Source organism: Pipra filicauda, unplaced genomic scaffold (assembly GCF_003945595.2).
Source record: "Pipra filicauda isolate LSUMZ 115617 unplaced genomic scaffold, ASM394559v2 scaffold513_size392548_pilon, whole genome shotgun sequence".
Lineage (NCBI taxonomy): Eukaryota > Metazoa > Chordata > Aves > Passeriformes > Pipridae > Pipra > Pipra filicauda.
This window is the reverse complement of record NW_024104658.1, coordinates 85,560-106,951: the sequence shown is the minus strand read 5'-3', so window position 1 is coordinate 106,951 and position 21,392 is coordinate 85,560. Positions and strand designations below refer to the sequence as shown.

Sequence of the window (21,392 nt, the reverse complement as noted above, 5' to 3'; positions counted from 1 at the left end):
GGACTGAAAGCAACAAATTGGGACACTCTTGTCCACCCCTGTAATATCAGAGAGTTGTTTAAAAAAAGGAGTGTAGGAAGAACATCCAAGTTGTAAATTGCAGTAGTCCAAGAAGCACCAGCACAATCATAAAATGATTAATGAATGACCAAAGGTCCTAAAATATACTATAGCACAGGTGAGGAAAGATGTAGTGCACTGGCAGTGTCCTTGATCCCTGCAGAAGATGTGGCAGGTGGAACTGTCCAACTGGCACCAGGAAGCACACCTCAACACTGCAGAGGAGGGAAAAATTAAACACTTCGTGTTCCTGTTACCATGACCAGCCTGTAGGAGGCAAATGAAATGGGCAGAGAAAGGCAATGTCACAAAATGACCAGTTGCTCTAGTGCTGTCCTTAACTTTTGGGAGCCACTTAGTCAAACTCATTTGACTTCTCCACCAAGGAATTAAACTGGTAGAATTCCAAAGTAACTCAATTTGAAGGAATACTCTGGATTCGTAGCTGTATGTATCCATCCCTCTGGGTGTAATCTGAAGTGTGTAGAATTGGTACTGCAGGTTAATGCAGAAGTATTCCCATACTTCATCAATTACTCCAGAAGCTGGGAGCTGTCACAGTACATGCTACATGGAAATGGTCAGAGAATAGTTTCTGTGGGTGTGTGCAGAATAACTTGAGTCATACTGATCAGGATTTGGTGGACTGCAGCAGAGAAGGAAGGGTGCGTGGCTAGAGATGCCCTTTTTCCACCAAAACCCCTTGCCCAGTATTCCAAGCCCTTGACAAACAACAATCAGCTGGGTAAAATCATGAGAAATCCACAAAACCACAGACTCATGTCTTTAAAAAGATAACAGCAACTTGCTCTGGTACTATTGATCTCATCTTCCTGGCACCAACACCTGTGAATGTGATACCTCCTGATGTTTTAAAACAGAAATTGAAATAATGTCTCTCAGTTGCCTTGTAGCCCATGGGAGACAGAGCAGAGCTGCAAATATTTTGATTGAAGGGCATTCATCTGTGTTGAGCTGCTCAGATTACACTGAAGGGGAGATAAACCTTCAGAAAAAATCAGTTCTGCAGGGAACAAGCCTGAGATTAACTCATTACTGAGTCCAGTTTCCACCAGATTTGGGATCTTGTGTTTACAAACTCCCTTCTGGCCAAAAATTTCATTGCCCTGATAGAGAAGGGGCTGTTGCAAGGGCAGGAGTCTCATGGCTCTCCTGAAATATTCTGTGTGATCCTTTGAGAAACCAAGTGATTTGATGGTCACAGATATTAGTGGGAGCTGATGGATATTCATCTGTCTCAGGATTATGTTGTTGGAGTATAAATCTGAGTCTCTTCATTGGCCTACAACACTGCACGTGCCTGACGGTACAGGCAAAGCACAGGGATTAATCAGCCGCTGCAGCAAACCCCAGATGTGTCCATACTGTGATTAGTGCATATTTCCTAATCATCACCAGTGAAAAAAGGGGAATCTCAGGGGGATGCTCAGGAGGGCTCATTAAAAGCTAATCATGCCTATGTGAATAGAAAAAACTCAATAGCTGAGGGCAAAGCGACAGCCCAGCTTGTTAGAGCCTCCAAGGAAAGCGCGCTCTGTGACTGGGGTATTGCACAAGGCTGCTGGCTGCTATTTGCAAGGCAGTAGCTGCCACAAACACATGTGCTGTGTCTGGTGGCACTTCAGACACTGTCACATGCACAGCCCTCAGACACGCATCAAAAAACCCAGCTCATACCACTGAGGAATCAGGATACCCCGCAGTGGGACCCCGTGATTGAACGTACAGAGCAAATCCAACCTATGCAAAGCCTTGGCATTTTACAGAGTCTTCCCATATGGGAAAAACGGGCAGCACCTGTGGGAGAAATGGCGCTTTCGGCATGGAATAACATCACCTGAAGAGCTGTGTAATGGTTATACAATATTTAGTCTTAGGTAGCCTCCCAGAGATGCTCTAGTCCTAGTTATGCTTAGCCCACGTACTTCCCCTGCATATTCTGCCAAGGCAGAGCAAGCACTGCAGCCTAACAGATGTGCTGGGAGAGCTCAGCAGATGGATGGGGCTGTGATGGATCTGCCCTTCAGATTTCCAGGGGGGAAGCACAGGTGACACTGAGGAGCAGTGTCCATGACACTGGACAGGCTATTTTGTACTGTGGTCATGCAGCCTTATCCCCCACTGCACACTCTTGTGTGCTAGGCATGTGTGGAAAGGATGGGAAGTCTCTGGATCTGCATTCCCTAGAGCATCAGCCAAGAGATCTGGAATTTATTTCTTTAAGTCCTTCATGAGGTTCGTTATATATTGCTCTGACAGTCAGTCATCTGTCACATGAAAAACTCAGTGGGGCGTCATCACACCCATTATGCTCATAAGCACGTTAACCATAATTCCAAATTAAACATACCATGTGCATGTATATCTCTACTGTCTCTTTTCCAGGTTACAATCGTACCTATCCTGCCAGGAAAAATATGGATGCAACCTGCTGCCTTCCAGGACATTATCAATGATCTTTTGTGTATTTTGAAGTAGTATTTACTGCACTAGGTGTTCAAGGCCAGGCTGGATGGGACTCTGAGGAACCTGGTCTGGTGGAAGATGTTCCTGCCTTTGGCAGGGTATTGGAGCTAGATGATCTTTAAGGTCTCTTTGACCCAAACCATGCTATGATTCTATGATTCTATGATTAAGTCCTTGTTATATTATTACAGCTTTTGCCGGCTAGATGGTGATAAGCCAGCCCACTTAAGAGAGGTCAGGAGGACCTTGGGGGTGACTGAATGATGTTCATTTTAGAGATATGCAGCAGCACCAACATTCCATAGGGCCATTATCCCAAAAGGGATAGGAGCACATAGAAGAATATTATTGTAGTACTGGTGACCAGAACTGAGTGACTTCTTGACCTGTCATAACTCAAATTTTGTGAACTCTGAGAAGAACAAGGAAACCTCTGCCTGGTAGCAGAGGAGCAAGGTTGGAAAAAAAAATAGCTATCATATAAAACAAGGCCCAGTGAGGCTAATGTATTAATAAGAGAGAATTTGGCTCCCCTCTGGAACATCAAACTTTAAATAATTAACTGAAAATCTAAAATGTCTACGGTAATGCAATATGACTTAAATAGGAACAAAAACATTTATTTCCCTGAATATTTCCCCAACAAAACTGCATGACATTTTTATCGACAGTTTGCACTTCAACAGCAGCACCATCTTGGCAGTAAATAAGCCATATATAACCACAGCTCCACCAGTATGGCCACAGCATAGCCAGGTCTCATCACTGCCAGCCTTTGCTTTTATTCAGTGCAAGTTTAATTAATCTTAGATTGTTCCTGTATCTGTTCTCCAGGTGTTTAACAGACGTGCGTATTCCTTTGTGCTTACATGCCTGAGAGCAAAAACCTGTATTATTCCCATCTCTGTGCACATGGACAGTCAGCATTTAAGCATTGAGTTCCTGTTGACTGAAATAGAAGTTACAGAATCACAGAATATGCCAAGTTGGAAGGGACCCACAAGGATCATCAAGTTCAACCCTTAGCCCTGCACAGGACCATCCCCAAGAGTCACACCATGTGCCTGAGAGTGTCATCCAAACACTTCTTGAACTGTCAGGCTTAGTGCTATGACCACTGTCCTAGGGAATCAATTCCAGTGCCCACCCACCCTCTGGGTGAAGAAATGTTTGCTAATATCCAACCTAAACCTCCCCTGGCACAACTTCAGGCCATTCCCTTGAGTTCTGTCCCTGTTCACCACAGAGAAGAAATCAGTGCCAGCCCCTCTGCTTCCCTTCATGAGGATGTTGAAGACCATAATGAGGTCTCCCCTCAGTCTCCTCTTCTCTAGGCTGAACAGACCAAGTGCCCTCAGCTGCTCCTCACACAGCTTCCCCTCAAGGCCCTTCACCATCTTCATTGCCCTCCTTTGGACACTCTCTAATGGCTTAAAATTTTTCTTACATTGTGGTGTCCAAAACTACACACAATATTCAAGGTGAGGCTGTCCCAGCGCAGAGCAGAGCAGGACAATCCTCTCCCTCACCTGGCTGGTGATGCTTTGCCTGATGTCCCCCAGGACATTGTTGGCCCTCCTGGCTGCCAGGGCACTGCTAACTCATATTCAACTTGCCATCGACCAGGACCCCAGGTCCCTTTCTGTGGCACTGCTTTGCAGCATCTCCCTCTGCAGCCGCAGAAAAGAGAGGAGTAACCTGGTGGGTGCATGGGGCCTTCAGGAGGTGATGGCAGTGTTAAAGAGGGGTGCTCTTCTCCCAAGAGTTTAGGAGAACCTGCAGGGGGAAAAAACAGCAGCAGAGAAATCAGAGAGAAATGTGCAGTGCACACAGGCACAAGGACGCTGCGGGTGTAGCTCACTTGAGGTTAATTTTTACCATTTCTACAGTTGGGGTATGATGCAGTATCACAGAAGATCTCTTTAAAATCAAGGAGATACATGAAAAGGCAGGCAGGTATTTAAATTAAACACCTTATTCCCAGAGTTGGCAGGTATTTAAATTAAACACCTTATTCCCAGAGTTACAATTTGTTGCACCACGTTTGGTTTTCATATGCTGCTTGCAGGGTTAAGTAAGTTGTGGGCCCCACAAGAAGAGACAGCATTTTCTGCTTCTGACAGAGTGACCAAGGTTTTGCCAGTGTAGCTCCGGAAGGCAATGGCACACAGCCTGAAGCTGGTAATGTGCTAATGAAGATACACAGCAGAAAACATAATTAAAGACTCTGGAACTAAAGGGAATTAAGTAAAGTTTCAGCAGTGCTGTGGGGCACCAAATGCCTAGTCAGGAGAAATAAAGAAACTAGTTTTTTTAATAAGGAAATAAAAAGAAACACAAGGGCCATGGCCCTCTAGCTTGGTGTGGCACTGAAGCAAACTCAATCAGTTTTGGTGCCTCTTCCCCACAAGGCAATAGATAATCTTTAGATAACTGCAGGACATCCCAGCTTATTATAATAGAAAGAGTGGTGGAAGCCACATAAGGATTAATGCAGACAAGGAGGAACTGTACTCTTAAGCATAATCTTCAGGGTATGATTTTTTCTTTTACGTTCTTTTTGTGCCATGTTCCATTATTTCAGATAATGCATTTTTAACTTTCTTAGCAGCCTTTCAGTACCTAAAGGGAGCCTACAAGTAGGCTGGAGAGGGCATTTGACAAAGGCATGCAAAGATAGAACAAGGGAGAATGCTTTTAATTTGAAAGAGGGCAGGTTTAGATTAGGTATTAGGTAGAATTCTTACTGTGAGTGTGGTAAGACACTGGAACAGGTTGCCCAGAGAAGTTGTGGATGTCCAGCCAACTTCCCTAGATGAAGCAAAGTACTAAAAAAGACATGTAATCCCTAAAGACTTAGCAAAGGTGGTGTAATCAGAACGGAATAAATGCCTTGTGTCAGTAAATGAAAGTCATAATTTCTCTTAGAAGAAGCAAGATTGGATTAGCTTTGGGGATGAGCTTGGTACAGACATGTAGTCAGCTCAGAAAGAGGTCTGAGTGTTTCCTTGGATGCCATCTGCTAAACAGGTTGTGTCTGCCCAGAAAGGCATGAAGTTTTTCCTACAGTCAAACTGCTATTTTGGCATTAGGAGAAAAAAAACACCAGCATAAAACACAAAGGGATTAGGCAAAGGCAGTGTCCCAAATCAGTTTGTGCAGCAAATTTGGAAAGAACATATGTACACTAGTCCATGAAAAAAGTGCTGAGAAAAAATGCTGTTTGTAAACCAAATAAAGAAGAGCACATTCTTCTGGCCAGTCCACCTGCAGCACAGTTTGCAGCAAGGGTTGACCAGAAATGAAACTGGTGACAATCCAGAGATTGTCTGGCAAGCACACAGAGTCAAAAGTAGTGTCTGGTGTCTGGCTGGAGCTGGGAATTCACTCTGGCACGTGGTAAAGTTATGCATCACACAGATATACCTTGAGACTCCTGAAAATATTTGGGCTATGAGGTAACCCTGTCTGTGAGACATGACATTTAAATAGACCAAAGTATATATTGCTTCATTAATCAATATCTGATGTAGTGGAAAGGTTTTAAATGAATGATTTCTTGGAAACTCATTGCAGTCTGCAGCTGATCTTGCAAGTGTCCTACAATTTTGTTCAAGTTTTTGGTTTGTGTTTCTAGTCTTCTGTTTCTTAGCAAAACAAGAAAAGGCCTCCATGGAGGCTCTTACATCACTTGAAGAAGAAGAGTTAAAGAAAGAAGAAACATACTAAGGAGCTGTGAAGGCCAGGCAGCAGAGGTAAAAGAATTCACATGTGAAAAAAAAAAACTTTGGGAGCATACCAGGATGAAGAGAAACAGGCCTAGAGTGAGACTGAAAGACAAACCTATTGCTTGGTGGGTATAATAGTAACAAAAAGCACTGGAAATCAGTGATTTTAATGTGGGATGCCTCTATTTGGAGGCAGTAGAGATTGGGGACTTCTGTAAGGTACCTGGGAAATCTAACACAGGCAGCTGAGGCATCTGATCTTGCAGCATATATAGCTGGAGAGGATGTTAATTGGAGTAGTCATGGTTTACAGTCACACAAATAAACATAAATCACCATCAGTTTTAGTTTATGCTTACATGACAGTTCCTACAAACTACAGCAGCTCAGGAGGAGATACACATCAGTTTGGATGGCTTTGTTATGGAGGAACAGCCTTCAGGATACACTCCAGCCACCCCACCCAGTGCAGAGACAGAGCCCTTGGGAAAAACACTCTGAGGACATGGCTCCAAGGGTGAAGAGGTCTAGAAGAGAATAGCAGGGAGAGCAATTCTAATTGGAATGCAAGACAGCAGTCCCTTGCAAACAAGCATAAATTAAGCAAAACCATTGTTCTCACTCCCCTCACACCTGTATCTTTTGTACTCTTGTAAAGCCAAATCTGTACATTTAAGATGGAAAAGTAAACTAAGTCTTGTTTGTCCAAGAAGTGCAATGGCTGGTGGGGAATGCATTGGCAACATTTCCAGTGACAAGCGTATAAATTACACAGAATAGCTCTCACCAAAGGTCAGGGGAAAGCAAGTGAAGGTCTTGATGTTAAACTACTTGGTAATCCATATTGCCCCTGAAACTGCAGCCCACAGTAGCTGCATATCCCAGCAAACTCAGAATCACGTGAACAATGGAGTAGGAAGGAAGCAATGGATGAAAGAGTAGTGCTAAATCACATATGGAGGTGATTCAGGTGATTCAGGGAGCTCCACAGGCCGCTGGAGTGAGTCAGGGAAAAGGAAAAGGAGTCTTGTTTATCTATGGATCATATTTATCAGCCATGTCTACAGGGCATGCACCCAGCTCTGACCTTGGAACCACTGCAGTGTTGCCCAACTCTCAGTCTAACCATCTCACACTGCTGTCTGTCATTGGAGCACATGGGGAAAAGTCGTTAATGGACTGTGATCTACGCTCTCAAATGCTCCTGCTTGGGCGATGGCATTGGAAGCACCAGTAAAGCCACATAATTCCACCTTTAAAATGTGAAAATTGGCTTAAACAAACAAACAAATAAATAAATAAACAAACATTATATATATATGTGTGTGTGTATATATATATATACACACATTTATACAGACAGTGGAGCAGAACTCATCGCTTTGAGTTTTCCTGATGTGTGAGTCTTGAGTGCTCATGTGGGTTTCCTCCTTACCCCGTATCACTTCACACAGGTGCAAGAACCTCATCCTGTTTCTTCTGGAGCCAGTGCTGAGCACATGCAAACATTGGTGCATCCCAGACTGGACCCATGAGTGTAAGGGACTGGATGGCTGTCCAGACTAAACACTGCCATGCTGAGTGTGTGGAAGGTGAGTCACCAGAGAGCACAGAGTGGTCCCTCTAACATAGACAACTGACTGTCTGGTCATACTCTGGGGATCTCTCTTGTCCAATGGTGGTGAACTATTCCCAGCGAAACTGAGAGCGTGTTTCCTGGCTGACTTGGAGAGAAGTCATCATGCTGCCACCAAACAGCATGATTTACTGTGATATCAGCAGACCAGCCTACATCTGTGTTTCTTCCACCCAGTCATTTTTTTTTTGCTTAAGCCTGGAATGGTGATTTTCAGTAATGCTAAACTGTGTGTAGGTCACAAATAAGATAACAGCTAGAACCGAAGCTAAAGTGCAGTAAGTCACACGTTTGACTAAATAGAGATCCACAGGGAGTTTTTATCACTAAGAAAAATAAGTCACTCACTGGGAAGGAAGTAAACAGTTGCTTCAGTAATGTGAATTGCAGTGTTACCTTCCTCTGATGCTTTGCAACCAAGTTATCGCTGAGAAATAGAGACTGCCTTTATCACCAATTGTATGACCTTAACCATTGCTTTCAATACTGTTTTTGAAGTAATTTGACATTTGCAGAGTCAGATAGTGCAGCAAATTCACTTTAGCTAAAACAGAAAGGTTCCTTCCCCTATGGCCTCACTTAGCAAAATCTCCTGTTGGCTTCCATGGGACTTTTGCCTGTGTCAGGATACCTGAATAATCATGGGCAGAGAGAGAAGGGCAATACCTTGTGGTGAAAATCCTCCTTCAATACATGCTAAGGTGTCTTACTCCTGGGGTGAGAGTCAAAATAGTACCAGATGTGAGGAAACATTCCAGGACTTCGTATGTCAGATGAGCAAGGGGGGAAAGGGGTACTCTTTTTCACTGGTACAGAAGATACTTTGGATGTGTTTCCTCTAGTCAGTTCTCCACCTTCAAAAAGTCTTTGGGCATCCATGAGTTGACATCACCACTCTAGCTTAATGAAACAAAAGTAACTGCGCTAAGAAAAGCATATCCAGGAGAATCCTAACATTGGGATTTCTATATAAGGGTCTTAAGCAAGTGGTGCAAATGCTCCATCCAAATCTCACACCCTCCACTTTTAGAGGCAGTGAGACCATTTATCGCTTAGCACATAACAGGCCAGAAAACAACTTGTTAATTGTCCCATCTACCAGTTTGAGCTAGGGCATATCTCCTCCAGAGACAGTCAGTTACAATACAAAACCCTTCATGATGAAGGATCAAGACATTCCTGTGTTTCAGGCCTTTATTTTTAAATTAAAATGCCATGTAATAAGGATAGGGAGAACTTGGAGCACCTTCTACAGAGGAGAAGCCTGGCTCTCTCTATTCAGAAATTTTAAATGGGGAGAGAAGAGAGGCCTGGATCCAAAGAAAGTAAAATGGACGTGTACTTCCCCACTGACTTTGGAGAGCTTTCTAAAACCACACTGCAGTGGTCCAAACTCGCTCTACCTTTGAGTGTCACTGACACATTAGGGCTAGCACTACATGCAGAAAATTAAGACACCAGACTCATTATTAAGAACCAGCATTTGCAGATGCACCATAACCCAGTATGCAAAAGGAAAAAAATGCACAGGAAAACATAGCTGAAATCTGGGTTCCTATGCAAGTTTTCACTGTTTTGTCCTAGAAGAAGAAATGAAGAAATTGTCCTACCTGGCTGTTTTGTGTCCTCTTTTCTACCTGAAGCTGTTTGTCACAACAAGCAGAAGGGATTGTTTTCAGCACCATACAAAAAGACACAGCTTCTTTTAAACTCCCTGGGTGGTTCCTCCACGGAGCACGCCAGCCTTCTCCGCAGCTGGGAGGTGAAGCTCACGGGGGCACACCACGCTTTCCAGGATCTGGAGGCAAATCTGTGCAGGAGCACGCTGAACACGATCCAGAAGTTACAGGATGTCTTGGCTTGTTCCGTGTACTCGATAAGGGCTGCAAGAGAAAAGGCAAAGTTCCCGGGGCTGTGGGTGGAACATGGCACCGTGCAGCACTGAGCAAATAAAAGGCAATTGATCGTTGGACTCGGGTGTGACACCGGGTATTACAAAGGTTTATGTACCATAGGCAGGACTCTATTTCATCTGAGAGAAATGCAGCCCAAAAAACCCACTGGTGCACCCTGCTGCAGCTAAAGCAACAGCGGGACACTGAGCTCAACTTCAGGCCATCAGCGGATTTGTCTTCTTGGTCAGCACTCAGATGGAGAATTCCAATCACAAGTTATATTCTTTCTTACAGGTCAGACATTTCACTATCTCCCATAAGGACTTATAAAATGTATGCCACTTTTGTGGGGTAGTCGATTATTTGGGAGATTTGTGGTGCCAAATACAATAGGGCACTGATTCAAGTTTCTGGATTCCATGGCCCATCTAAGTTCAGCTTTTGACACAAAGTTTTTTGTTTTAACGCCCTCTTCAACCTGAAAAAAAAGTTTACAATGATAATTCTGAGATGGAGAAGAGGTAGAACTAATCTAAAAAAATCACCCCAGTACAACTGTGATAGGGTGCAATAGGAAAACTTAAGATAAAATTAAATTGTCTAAATAATGACATTTATCTGCAACACCAGTATTGCATCTTTTCCTACAATTCAGTAATGCAAACTTCCAGTACTAATTCACAAGCATTGACTAGCTCCTGTAAGTCCTTTTTGCCGCCTACTTTTAGATTCAATGACACCTTCTGCCTGAAAAATTCTGAATTAATGTCAGGTTGAAATAGATAAAGATTTTTTTCAAATTTTTTTTTAACATTCCTTGCAATATGCTAAATTATTGAAGCAGAAGCCTTTCTAAATGGTAATTCACATGTCCTTAACCGTCTTATCTATTTGGGGTTTTTTTTGTATTCTGTCCGTTCTTGGCTAACAAAAAGAGATTTATCAGTACCACTTTCTCTGTAGCCCTTTTTAAACTAAATCTGTTCTTTGGCTTTCAATGCAGCAGATGAAATTGCAAACATAGCAGTGAAAGCTTACAATTTTATTTGAAGATCTCTCATTAGGTAGTGGACCATGGTTATGACTAATAGGGTCATGTGGACATGACCTAAAGAAGGAAGGATAACAGACCGAGCAACACTGAAGTGAGATTCAGATCCCCTCTCATATCTGTGGCAGATCCTGAGTGAGTGAATAAATGCTGCTGTGCTTCTATTTTCTTATTCATAAAAGGGAACAATAATTCTTCGCTTCATCAAGAGACCAAGTAGCAAACATCAGCAACTAAAAGGTGTTTAGAGACACATCAGTGATATCTCAGAATATGAGAATTTTTCAGTCTCTTTCATATAACAAATGCCTTATATAATGGAGGCTGTCTCAAAGTCCTGTTAAAAACACTTTTTTTCCCCCCAAAATGGGAATACTCACTTCTGTGTGGGGTAGAAATGAATAAGCTCTTTTTCTGTTTACTTTCCAGTTCATGTATCAGTTCATGATATTACTATTGAAACAGAAGGTCTTCGTAAGGAAAAAAGGTGCCACAGAGTGCAGATTTTAGTTTTAATACCAACAGAAATATGACAGCCTCTCCTGTTAGCGTTTTGCCTCCAAGCACTATAGCTATGAGTCAGCGAGCTGATAGGAAGACTTTCACACAGCCTTCAGAATCAGCCTTGGAGGATACACAAAATTACAATTCTTTCCTGTCTCTGCTGTGTTGGTCACTAAAGTAAAAATAACTTCAAAGTAACAATGGTTAACAGTTTGGAACTGGGAGTGCAGCTTTAGGTTAAAGTTTTTGTAGCATGAGAACTCCCTTTGTTTGGAGTTAAAAAGCTACTGTTTAAGAATGATGCAATTTTTAAGGGGAAAAGAAAGGCATGCTGCTGCCTGATGGAAAGCTGTGTTGCAAGAACTGCTTACGTGATCTGCTCTTCCCTTAATGACTCTCAGCTCTTTTCCAGAAGATTTCTTCCAGAGAAGTTCTTTCCAAAGCTGTTGTCTCCTTTACAAAATATTGGGGAGCATTTCCCCTCTCTCCCATCTTGTGGAGTATGGGTGGTACCAGTAGGTACCAATAACCTCTTTTTCTTGTGCTCAGTGAATTCAGTGTCTGTACATAGCTACTGACTGTGTTTCTTCACCCTCAGTTTCTGCTTTATAAATATCCTACTGTGTTGTGGCTTCCTTCTGTAGCTGTAAAGTGCTGGGAAAGAGGCATGGCAATGGACAGAACTCTCGTGACTTCTTGTGGATACTCATCCTCCCAGCAATAAGCACACCAGCCATCTTGGAGTAAGAAAATTTAGAATGACACTGATGGGTGAAGCAGAAGGTATTTGGGTTTGGCCCTTCTGCATATCCAAAAAGATGGATAAAACCAGCCTACCTGAAGACAGGTCCTGAAACACAGATGTGTTCATGAGCCACATTCAACTTTTTGGGGCATCCTTCTCTAGGTCTTTGCCATGCAAGAGACCAAATGGTTTATCAGGTATACATAACCAAGTATCTAAGAACATGTACTGGTTGGGTTGAAGAGAAGTGGGCACTTTCATTTACGGATGCCAAAGCTCAGACTGGTTTGGCACAGAACTTCCTGCAAACAAAGAGGTTATGCTACAAATCCTCAGGGCAGTTTCATGGGTCATCAGCTTCTACTCAAAACCCACCCCCAGAAGCTCCTGTTGGCCCCTATCCTCAGACTGGGAGCTGATACGGAAAACAAAAAAAGAAGTGTATTTATTTGCATTTTCACTGCATTGTTTCCCTTATGGTGTTTCTCTTGAACACTGAGAAATTATAAGAATTAAGGGGTGTTCCTCTAGGGAGGTGACATGGCCAACAGGCCAACTGAGGTGCCTTTACACCAGTGCCTGCAGCATGGGCAGCCAACAGGAGGAGGTGGAAGCCGCTGTGCTGCTAGAAAGCTTAAACCCTGTTGCCACTACCAAAACTTGGTGGGACAAATCCTGTGACTGGAGTGCAGCTGTTGATAGCTTTGGGCTGATCAGAAGAGGCTGGAGAGGAAGGAGAGGCAGAGGGATTGCCCTCTGCATCAAGAGTCAGATTGAATGTGAAGAGCTGTCTTTGAATAACAGCAACTAGCAAGTCCAAAGCCTGTGGGTAAGAATCAGAGACCAAGGAAACAAAGGGAACCCTGCTGTCGATGTCTACTACAGGCTGCCTGACCCAAGGGAGCCTATTGACAAATCCTTCTTGCTCCAAGTATGAGAGGCATTGCTCTCACAGGCTCTTGTCCTGTTGTGGGACTCCAACCACCCTGACATCTGCTGGGAAAGCAGCACAGCAAGCTGTAGACAATCCAGGAGACTCCTAGAAGGCATGATGGATAAATTCTTGACCCAGGTAATAGACAGCCCTAGCAGAGGGGGTGCATTACTGGATCTGTTGGTCACCAACACAAACAAGATAATTGGGGACATCAAGATTGGAGGCAGCCTGGGCTGGAGTGATCATGCATTAGTGGAGTTTCAGTCCTAAGGGACATGGGTCAGGTAAGGAGTAAATTTAGGCCCCTGAACTTTAGGAAAGAAGACTTCCAGCTCTTTAGGGAGACTGCTGGTGAGATCTCCTGGGACAGGGGAGTAGAATAGAGCTGGCAGATCTTTAAGGAAGTCTTCCATAGAGCACAAGAGCTAGCAATCCCCAGAATTAAGAATTCAAGCAAGGAAGGACTGACCAGTATGGCTGACCAGGGACCCATTGATCAAACTAAAGGGAAAGAAGAAAATGCACAAACAGTGGAAGTTAGGACAGGTGAGCTAGGAAGAGTATAGAGATGAAGTAAAGTTGTGTAGGGATGGGCTGAGGAAGGCCAAGATGAAGCTGGAACTGAACCTGGCAAGGGTTGCAAAGAATAATAAGGAAGGGCTTATATAGGTATATTAACCAGAAAAGGAGGGTCAAAGAAGGTGCAACCCGTGATAAACAATGCTGGAAAACTGGAAATGATGGGCGAGGGGCAGGCTGAGGTACTCAGCAGCTTTTTTGCCTCAGTCTTGGCAACTTCTCTTCCCACACCTCTTGAGTGTGTGGACAGCAGGATGGGGACTGGGGGAAAAACGTCCCTCCCACTGTAAGAGAAGATCAGATTCATGACCACCTGAGGAAACGGAACATACATAAGTCTATGGGACCCCATGAGATGCATCCCAGAGTCCTGAGGAAACTGGCTGATGTAGTTGCTAAGCCACTCTCTATGATATCTGAAAAGTCATGGCAGTCAGGAGAAGTCGCAGGTGACTGGAAAAGGGGAAACATTGTACTCATCTTTAAAACAGGGGAGAAAGGATGACCCTGAGAACTACTGACCTGTCAGCTTCACCTCTGTGCCCGGTAAGGTCATGGAACAGATCCTCCTAGAAGATGTGCTAAGGCACATAGAGGACAGGGAGGTAGTTTGAGACAACAAACACAGCTTCCCCAAGGGCAAGTTGTGTTTGATGAACCCCATGGCTGTGCACGATGGAGTGACTACATCAGTGGATAAGGGAAGGGTTACAGATGTCATTTATCTGGACTTCTGTAAAGCCTTTGACATGGTATCCCACAACATCCTTCTCTGTAAATTGGAGGCAGATGGATTTGATGAGTGGACTGTTAGATGGACAAGAAACTGGTTGGAAGGTCACATCCAGAGGATAGTGGTCAATGGCTCAGAGTCCCAAGGGACCTCAGTGAGAAGTGGTGTCCATATTGGGATCAGTGTTATTTAGTATCTTCATTAATGACACAGACAAAGGGGATCGAGTGCAGCCTCAGCAAATTTGCAGGTGACACCAAGCTGAGTGGTGCTGTTGACACACCTGAAGGACAGGACGCCATCCAAAGGGACCTGGACAAGCTCAGGAAGTGGACTCATGGGAATCTCATGAGGTTTAAGACCAAGTGCAAGGTGCTGCACTTGGGTCAGGGCAACCCCCGGTACCAACACAGGCTGGGGGATGAACAGATCAAGAGCAGCCCTGCTGGGAAGGACTTCGGGGTGCTGGTGGGTGAGAGGCTGGACATGACCCAGCCATGTGCACTCACAGCCCAGGCAGCCAAAACTGTCCTGGGCTGCATCCAAAGCAGGGTGGGCAGCAGGTGAGAGAGGGGATTCTGCCCCTCTTCTCTGCTCTGGTGAGACCCCTGGAGCACTGCATCCAGCTCTGGGGTCCCCAGCACAGGAAGGACAAGGACCTGTTGGAGCGAGTCCAGAGGAGGCCATCAAGATAATTAAAGGACAGGAGTACCTCTCCTACAAGGAAAGGCTGAGAGAATTGAATTGTTCCACCTGGAAAAGAGGTTTCAGGGTGACCTAATTGTGGTCTCCAGTGCCTGAAGGGAGCCTACAAGAAAAATGAAGAGGGACTTTTTAGAAGGGCATGTAGCGACAGGACAAGGGGGAATGGCTTCAAACCGAGAGAGAGTAGGTTTAAATTAGATATTAGGAAGAAATTCTTTACCAGGCTGGATGGAGCTCTGAGCAACCTGGTCTACAGAAAGGTATCCCTGCTCATGGCATTGGGGTTGGAACTATATGATCTTTAGGGCCCTTCCATCCCAAACCATTCTATGAGTCTATGACCTGACTCACGGGCTTTAAACCAACGTCTGCACAATATAGTGACAATAAGCTAGTGGAAGTCTGGTTATGTTCACTTGAAGTTATTGCCATACAAATCAGACACAAAGGGTTTGTTTGTTTTTTTAATGCATCTTTTCAGCCACTGAGTTCAAATAAGGTCTCACAAGGGCTTGCATCGCCACAACCCCCATCACAATGAACTGTGGTGCTGGGGTTAGGCAGGGGTTAACTTCTTAAACCAGACAACTTTGCTGGCTGAAACCAGTGTCTCATGGGAGTGTGCCTTCACACATGGCAATAACACAAGCAACAGAAGTCTCACAGTGGGCCCTATGATATGGGCCAGAGAGTGGATGTTACTGGAAGAAGAGAATGTTGAATATTCAGCTTGACCGTTTACTGAGAACCCTATTTTATGAAGCGAATTTGCAACAAGGCAGCATTAACTTGCCTTCAAAGACAGGGTTTAAATCTCTGGAGGGAACTCCCATGTATATTCAGGACAGCTACCCGAACTCACTTGCAGAATTTAGAAGTCTCCTACTGAAAAATATGCCAGCAGATGCTTCCTGACATTTAATGCTAAACATGCTATAATGAGGCTATAAACAGCCTTTCACTCCAAAACATATGAAGGAATAGCACAAGACCCCAGGGAGGGACAGCTCTGTAGAAATGGGTTTGTTGTTCCTGATTAGAATTCAAACAGCCCTCCCTGGTGTTCTTAGTCTTGGTTTGATTTTTTCTAAGGCATGTCAGATGTTTGTCACACAGACTCCCTGATGCTTTCACTATGATGGAAAACTAAAAATAAGAGGTGCAAGTAAAGAAAGGGAGCCACAATATGAGTCTAAAAGCAGCACATGGTCATGTAGTCACTACAACCCACTGCTGTCATGAGAACTCCTGACCAAAGTTTCCATTTTAACTTTTGTCATAGTGTGGTTGTCACCTTCCAGTGAATTTCAGGAAGATTCATGTGCCTACTTCCCTTTGGCTGCTGTGAAAAGTCTCAATTTCCCAGCATTTTGTTAGAGTACCAGTGACATAACCTTCAAAGCAACAATTTCTAAGGCTTCTGGAGAAATAGAGATATTTCAGTCATGGCTGAATACCTGAAGAGAAACTTTTTGGCTCTGTGACCAATCTTATTAACACTTAAATGTAGAGAACTATACAAGAAAAGAATATTGAAAGGTGTGAGAGACACCTGTATAAAATAGAAGCTAAAGAGCAGGAACAGAGTAAAATCTGGCTCCAATCTCACACAGGGGTGAATGGCATGTTCATAGCTCATTTTGTTAGAGGTAGGTTAAGGCTTTTGCAAGGTTTCTCAGGCTCAGCTCACCTTTTCTGCGATTGAAGTTATCATAATTAGCGTGATCCACGATTAACAACATTAATGTGATACATAGGTAACCTCGTTAATGTTACAGAACTTTGAATTTACAGCAGGATCGTAAATTAGAATTTGACCCTACGCACCTAACTGTGCAAACAAGCAAAAGATCACAACACGTGTTAAACTCAGAGTTGTTTAACACACATGGACTCCTACAATTGAAAACTTTTAAAATGTTATTGCAAGAGATCACTGACATACCTCTGTCTGGCATCATCCACCCTGAATTAGTCAGGGAACTCTAAAACATTACAAAATATTTTTATTGAACATACCAGATATACAATCACGATAGTGTTCACTAAGAGCAACATAGTGCATACAGTTCTAATCCCCCACAAAAGCAGACTCGGACACACCAATACTCATTCTAGAAGAGGAAAAATTTTGGTGGACTTCCTGTGGAATAAGCTATTAAGAGCCAATTTCTGGCCCAGCATAAGTCAGAAATGAGGCTACAATACTAGGTGCTAGTCAAGGATTGGCCTGAGTTTTTGGATTTTCGAGGCCAGATGTCTGTGTCTAACCTTTAGACAGTCAGTGCCAAGAGTCCTCAGTGAAACTGACCTGCAGTGTCCAGCAGATGAGAATATATCCCACTGCTCAAGTTCTCAAAATTTGCTGTACTGCAAATCTTACATAGATTTTGGCTCTTCATTATTTGATGTGTCCCAAGAAGTGCCTGAGGCTGCCAAGATTCTGGAATATGTTTGGATTAAAAATTAGGCAGGACTTAATATTTTTCTAGGGCTTTTCACACATTCCCATGTTCTGAGTATGTGAAGAGCTTTCCATCTATTCTGAGATCAGTTTGAGTTAAGGTAATATCACAGAACACTTCTGTTTAACCCAGCAGTAATATTTAGGCTTTTGAAAAGAGGCATTTGACAAACAAGAACAAGAGAAATTATTTCAACAGTGATATCCCTCAGTACATTTTAAATTGTCAGGGGAGGAAGTTAAACAATGATGTTACCTTGTTAGCATCATTTCCCCTTTACCCTACATGTTTTTGGAGTGCCTGAGTATGTTCCTTGCATACTGGGGACATCAAATATTGAGAGATGCAAATTCAAAACCACTGCGAAGACGCCTCTGATATCCCCCAGCTACAGAAATAAACTTTTGCTTTAGCTTTGCAAAATCATCAAACTTCCTGCTCTCTCCCATCTCCTCTCAAGAAAAGATAAAGGCTCGGTATAATAGGTGCCCTACTTACCTAAGGCTTTGATCTCTCATAACTCTCTGCTCACAGATTTCTGGAGGAGCCCCAGCGTACGTGAATTTACAACCCAGTGAGCTGCTGTGCTTTCCAAGAGGGCTGGCTTCAGCACCGCGTCTGCGAGACTTGAAAGGAGAGAGGGAAGTTATTTTCTGTTTATCGCTCCAATTTCCCTCTCCGCTGCCTCTGGACACTGTCAGTCCTAGAAGATCATAGAACAGCTTGTGTTGGATATGACGTTTTTCAGGACAGGCTCTACGCTGAACATCTATGAACCATATCCAAGGCGAAATATGCTCATGAGACATCTTGGGGTTTTTTTTTAAATTTCCTTGCAGGAGTCAGGGTGCGAAATGCTGCCATTAGATAAACTGGCCTTTGCTTCAGACACATAAATACACACTTCACTTTGAAACAGCTACCTGAACCAGTAGGCAAGACTGTGACAAAACCAGCACTCTACTGCAACTTCCTGGGAAGGGTGCTTAGAACTTGACAAAGCATGGACAGTATTTTGAGGGCTTGGATTCCTGCCCCCTAATTTAACTGCAGTGACCAGTTCACAAAGATTATGTCTAAACTGGTCACGTGGGAGCCTTTCCAAGTCTCCAAGCATAAATCATGGCTGCATACCAGTTTCTGCACTACTGGGTCTTGCCCTTACATGTAATCTCTCACTGCTGGGGGTCATGCCCTGCCCAGTAGAAACTGGAAAGAAACTTGGGTAAGTAGTGTTTGTCCCTGGGGACATTCCAGATGGCTGCACAGCACCCATGGGCCAATTTATTGATCTGGACAAGAGGGGTCTTCCGCGCATACGACGTGCACACCTGGGGGGCAGCTGGGACTCTGCCGTGCTAGACAGGATTTCCCAGAAAAGCTGTGGAGGCTTATGCCTGGAAGTGTTCAAGGCCAGGCTGGATGGGGCTCTGAGCAACCTGGTCTAGTGGGAGGGTCCCTGCACATGGCCGGGGGCTTGAAATTAGATGGTCTTTAAGGTCCCTTCCAACCCAAACCATCCTGTGATTCTTTGAGCTGCCTTTCCAGTTGTGCCTCCTGTTCTGGTGGGTGTTTTAATGCCGAGCAGTCAACACAGGGATACACATTGTGATTGCACAGTCTGTGCCATCACTGCATGATGCCATGAAGAGGCAGAAAAGTCAGCTTGCCCAACAGCATGAAAATTAACCAAAGTTCGAGTCATTCTTTTGTTAAAATAGCCCTTAATGCTATTTTAACAATGACCTTATGTATGTAGTAAGGCCACATTTTATTTAAAATATTTTCTTCCAGACAATCATGAGTTCTCATGATTTTCATCGTGTCTCACGAGCCTTTGGTCCAAGTTGTCTATTAATGAACTCATTGTGCTATATTGGAGCAATATGCCTGCCAGACCTAGCTCCAAAGGAAAACAGTGCAACTAACCTGGCAGGCCCTGTGGTTGGCTGGAGTGGCACGGGGCCGGTAAAAGCACAACACTTGCAGCATCTCATCCCTGTGTGTCTGCACAGCCCTGGATTTTGTAGTATCACCCTACCCAAGGTAGGATCCTAACAGAGGCAGGACCTTAACTGAGTGGTGGAGGATATTCCTGGCTGAAGGCCCACGTGCAGGACTCGGGAATGCTGGTGCAGCAGGTATGTGGCTTGTGCTGCCGGGCTCTAGGGAAAATGAGGTTTCCTCTCCTACCATTTGACACTTGTCAGTGTTTCTAGCTCCGCAAAGTGGTCCATTACATAATTGCAAAACACCCTCTCCGCACCAATGACAAACATGGAGGGGCTGCAGGGCCCTAGAGGCCTCCAGGCACCTGTGCAGTCTGGCTGAGAAACCCACCCAAATCAAATCCATTCTCCAAAAGTGACAAGTTATGAAGGAAATGAAAGCAAAGACTCTGCCACAGGAAGTTTCGCTTCGCGGATTTGTGGAGCAGTGACATTTTTAGTTTGTTTGTTTTGGAACACTCCTGAAAAAGGAGAAATGAGAGAATTTCTGCATAGGTTTCCTATTCTGTGGTCAGATAAGATGCTCTGAGAACAGGCTAAGTGTAGAAGAGAAGGTGGTAAGAGCCCAGACCACTAATTGACAAAAATAGCTCAGTCGTCAGACGGCTGTCCTGCTGTTTACCACAGGCAGGCACAGGATTAACTGAGAGGCTTCCCACAGGAAAGGCCTCTTCACTGGAAAAGCTTTACCTGGGACACATACAGGTGCTGGAGGAGCTTGGAAGGTTATCTGAAGCCATGAAGGAGAGCTGGGTGGAAATCCTCTGCATCATGAGTCAACATGACCTGGAAGAATATTCCTACTTGATCCCAAATCCACTGACTAGTATGACCTTGGGCATTTGAGCCCCATCCTGGCCCTGGCCCACAGCAGGACGAGGTGTGGCCAAGGCATCCTGTAATCCTAATGGAAAAGGGACTTCTGGGAAGACAGATGGTCCTTTCTGGTCAGGAGAGAGTACGGTGTGATGGGGGTGTGATGGGGAGGAGCCGGTCAGCATTTTGTCGTGGGCTTTCCCTGTGAATTGTTTCTTTGTCTGATACCTTTTGTTATTAATATTACTGCTGTCACTGTTTGTTTTCTTATCTTATTGCCGTTTCCAGTAAATTGTTCCTGTGTCAACCTGTGATCTTTGCCTTTTGTGCTTCCAGCTGGAGAGGGAGGAGAAGAAGGGGGTGGCATGTTTGTTTGGTTTTTTAAAAGAGGGACTACTAAATTGGAGAATCATTCCTAAACCGTGACATGCATCAACCAAATACATAAGAAAAGGAAAGATTTGAGCTATCCATAGACCATAGAGGAGTGTATAAGATCAGTCTCTGGTGCTTCATGGGAAAGGTGGGAGAAGGAAACTTATGTTTAGTTTTAGCTTGTTTCTAACCAGCTGTTCAGTGGGATGGAGAGGGGTGGGATACTGCCTGATCATTCCAAGAGAATTCCAAAATGCCCAAGTACATGACAGTCTTGGTCACCACAACATAAGAAAGGTATTAAGCTATTAGAGAGTGTCCAAAGGAGGGCAATGAAGGTGGTGAAGGGCCTTGAGGGGAAGCTGTATGAGGAGCAGCTGAGGGCATTTAGTGCGTTCAGCCTGGAGGAGACTGAGGGGAGACCTCATTGCAGTTACAACTTCCTTGTGAGGGGAGGAGGAGGGGAAGGCACCAATCTCTTCTCTGTGGTGAACAGTGACAGGACCTGAGGGAATGGCCTGAAGTTGTGTCAGGGGAGGTTTAGGTTGGATATTAGATTAGAAAGAGGTTTTTCACTTGGAGGGTGGTTGGGCACTGGAAGAGGCTGCCCAGGGCAGTGGTCACAGCACCAAGCCTGACAGAGTTCAAGAAGCATTTGGATGATACT

At 44.2% G+C, this 21,392-nt stretch overlaps 1 long non-coding RNA gene across 1 annotated transcript in view; it reads right to left on the bottom strand.

Annotated features, from left to right (window-relative positions):
* The window catches only part of LOC120324400, a 29,137-nt gene extending 10,947 nt beyond the window's left edge, over positions 1-18,190 (bottom strand). Inside the window, exons 1-2 of the long non-coding RNA XR_005565685.1 lie at positions 18,024-18,190; positions 9,522-9,794 (exon numbers count right to left, since the gene is read on the bottom strand). This is a non-coding gene — a long non-coding RNA (uncharacterized LOC120324400). The remainder of the gene's footprint in view (positions 1-9,521; positions 9,795-18,023) is intronic.
* Between the last annotated feature and the right edge of the window lie 3,202 nt (positions 18,191-21,392).